This window comes from Diaphorina citri, unplaced genomic scaffold (genome assembly GCF_000475195.1).
Source record: "Diaphorina citri unplaced genomic scaffold, Diaci psyllid genome assembly version 1.1 scaffold5853, whole genome shotgun sequence".
NCBI classification, from domain to species: Eukaryota; Metazoa; Arthropoda; class Insecta; order Hemiptera; family Psyllidae; genus Diaphorina; species Diaphorina citri.
The window spans coordinates 1,762-5,500 of NW_007383229.1; the positions used below are offsets into that span (position 1 = coordinate 1,762).

Here is a 3,739-nt window from a genome sequence, read left to right on the forward strand (position 1 = left end):
TAAATGTTATCGAAAGTTTAAGTTAAATGGTTATCGGGTAAATTTTTAAAAGGCGAAGCAGAGTAAAATAAGTTATGTGTGTCGTGAATTGGTAAATGTAACAAGAAAACGTTATTATTCAATTCAAAAAGTTTATTATATAATACAAATCAATGTGTCGCCTGATATTTAGTTTTATACTGTAGAAAAGCCACCACCATTTAAGTGTTGGATTAATCTCATGGAAATTGGTATCCGTTAGAGTGTATAATTCTTCTGATGCTAACGTATAATTAAACTTTAAATAAAATTAAACTAAATAACTATAAACACAAGTAAAGAAATCCATGCCTAAAAGCTACCTACAAATTTGAAAGCTATTGTAAATAAATTTCAAGTGGCTATTGTAAATTAAATTTGAAAGCTATTGTAAATAAATTTAAGTGGCTATTGTAAATTAAATTTGAAAAAGTCAATGTATTAACTGTAACTATTGTTAAAATTAAATGAAAACTGTAAACTTATATGATAATTATCTACGTATGTATTAAATAAAATGTGGATACTAGTACTTCAAAATAAATATGTTGAGTAATTTTAATATTGAAGTGTATTAAGAACCTACTTACTGTAAAACTGTAAATAAAAACCAAGCTAAACTGTGTAATAATTGAAACAATGGAAAAAAAAACTAAAAAAAGTAACACTAAACTAAACTGATTTAAATTTTCATATTATTGTATTTAAATAAAGATAATCTCACGAAAAAAGTGACACGTTTAACCAATTAGAGACAATGTTATCAATTTTGAAAATGCCATATGGAATTCATCAGTTCTACTTTTTAAAATATAAAGTGAAATAAATTTTGAAAATCATGATTAAAAAAGGAAATTTTTTCAACATGGTATGTAGAAAGAAAAAAAAATCAAGTAGGTAGGTACCTATTTTACAGGATTAGGTATATTTTAAAAAGTAGTTCTACTTTTTAAAATATAAAGTGAAATAAATTTTGAAAATCATAATTAAAAGAGGAAATTTTTTCAACATGGTATGTAGAAAGAAAAAAAAATCAAGTAGGTAGGTACCTATTTTACAGGATTAGGTATATTTTAAAAAGTTTATTTTAGGTATTAGTAAAGATATGTTGGCAAATAAATGACAGGTTTACATTTTCTTAGCGATAAAAAATAAAAGAGGGTATTTTTCTAAATAGACAAGAAATCAAATCAGTACATAAATGTATAGTTTATTTCGAATAAGGGCGAAAAATGCACTTAATTATAATTTTAATAAACCAATTTTCCAACCAATTGAATGTTAAAGTGTTCCTCGATTTAACCCAGGCAAATTTTGATTTTTCAACAATTTTTTCATCTATGCTTGATTTCCCAATTTGAAATCTTCGTCATCTACAGGTTTAATAAAATCGTTCCTCGATTTAACTCAGGCAAATTTTGATTTTTCAACAATTTTTTCATCTATGCTTGATTTCCCAATTTGAAATCTTCGTCATCTACAGGTTTAATAAAATCTACTGACACAAACTACTCTATCTAAGTTAGATTACAAAATTATTTAATCTATAATTTTAGAAGGAAATAAAAGAAACAATAATTTTGAAAATTTGGAATCACAGATCATTAAACAAATTGAATTAAAACAAGAAAGAATTAATCAAATCTAGCTAAACAACATTTTTGATACTTGAAGTGGTAAGATGCTTTTCTTTTTAATATTCACCTACTTCCAAAATAATTACATCGACTTTAATTGAATATTCAAGTGTACAAGGGGTGAATGATCCAAACCTAATAAATAAAAAACTCTTGACTTTTAGTTTTACAAATTTAATATATTTTATCTATACGCGTATTTCGGGTGTTACCCCATTCTCAAGATTAGGTACACCTATGTATAAGAGAAAGATTTGTGAAGTTCAACAAAACTGCATCTAAAAACCATTATTTCATTAAAAGAGGTCTTTTTTTGCCAAAGAAATAAATTTCAAAATAAAAACTTTGAAGTTTAAATTATTAAAAAAATATTCTTGGAACCGGTTTTATTTCTGAAAAAAGTTTCCAAAGTTATTTTTTATAGGTTCATGTAGGTACTGGAGGATATCATATTTAATTGAATTGAATAGGGGATCAGATTGGACTAGCTTTCCCTTTCCCTTATCCCCATATACCTATGCACAGTAATGCACTCTGTCTATGCACCCACCTATGTATATTTTGCATTGTATGCATTAAAAAAATTGCATGTAGCATGCAACTTGGCTGAGTTTTATAAAATGCATTACTTTGATACTTTGGAGGGGTTTTTTGGAGGGTGTGGACTTGCATGTAGCATGCAACTTGGCTGAGTTTTATAAAATGCATTACTTTGATACTTTGGAGGGGTTTTTTGGAGGGTGTGGACTGGTGAAGTCCATGGGTGATGTTAGGAATTAATAGAAATGCGAAACGAGGCCTTTTAAAACTGAAAAAGAGACAGTCCGTGTTAAAAGTCACAAGTCACTAGATATGTGAAATTTGCAAGGGAAATTGTAAAGATATTGCCCATCTTTAAAGAAGAAGAAAAAAAATAAAGGTAATAGAAAGTAAAAAAAAAAAAAAAAAAAAAAAAACATAAAAAAAAGGTAAAAAAAAAAAAAAAAAAAAAAAAAAACTGTAGAAAGCAATTGGGGGAAGACATTAGCGGGGAAATTGGAGAAAATTACAGAGTTTTAAATGCGAGCCAAAAACAGTGCCAGCAGGTGAAAAAGAAGAGACTGAGCGAAGGCCAAGGGAGGGGAAAAGTTTACGAAAAAAAAGTACAATAAAAAAAGCACGAAAAAGATATAAAAATTCTCCGAGCTAGTCTCAAATTATAGGGTACATGGGGAAAAAAATGTTGTTTTTCTCTTCGTTTTTTGGAAAAAGCTATAAAAAATGCATTTTGCTAATGAGAAACGGCGGGCGAAATTGGGTTACCTAGTCTGGGAGTCTAGACCTTTCGGGGAAAAAAATGTTGTTTTTCTCTTCGTTTTTTTGGAAAAAGCTATAAAAAATGCATTTTGCTAATGAGAAACGGCGGGCGAAATTGGGTTACCTAGTCTGGGAGTCTAGACCTTTGAATTTTTCGAAAACAAGGGGAGAAAAAGTTGGATAAAAAAAAATGTCGTGTTGGTAAAATGTATTGTGTTAATAGTTGGAGCTCTTCAGTCCTAGAGGCCACATTAAGCGTTTTATTTCTTAACTGAAATGTACTTTTTGGCGGTTAGCTCTATTTCGACCGCCTTCCAATATGTAAAGAAAGTCGTGTGATGTTCACACCAGATTTTCATTTTCGAAAACAAGGGGAGAAAAAGTTGGATAAAAAAAATGTCGTGTTGGTAAAATGTATTGTGTTAATAGTTGGAGCTCTTCAGTCCTAGAGGCCACATTAAACATTTTATTTCTTAGCTGAAATGTACTTTTTGGCGGTTAGCTCTATTTCGACCGCCTTCCAATATGTAAAGAAAGTCGTGTGATGTTCACACCAGATTTTCATTATCCAGTCCTCCTCTCCTCGATATCGGGACGATAAAACCTCCGTTGTCACACTTCCCTCTATTGAACTTCTCTAGAAACTGACCATCAAATTTTTTGTCGAATGTATCACTTTGATTAACTATTGTAAGATAAGGAAAGTAAAAGGACAAGAACACGGAAAACATTGGCTATCCTCCAGAGTCACGAGGGATAGCACCAAATTTTCGACAGAGAGAATACAT

General features: G+C 29.7%; 1 long non-coding RNA gene across 1 annotated transcript; it reads right to left on the reverse strand.

Moving 5' to 3' along the window:
- Window positions 1-2,764: 2,764 nt before the first annotated feature.
- Window positions 2,765-3,304, reverse strand: LOC113472505. Its single transcript, XR_003394776.1, has 2 exons — window positions 3,095-3,304; window positions 2,765-2,976 (listed from the first exon to the last, which is right to left on the reverse strand). It is a non-coding gene; the product is annotated as an uncharacterized LOC113472505 (long non-coding RNA).
- Window positions 3,305-3,739: the final 435 nt, after the last annotated feature.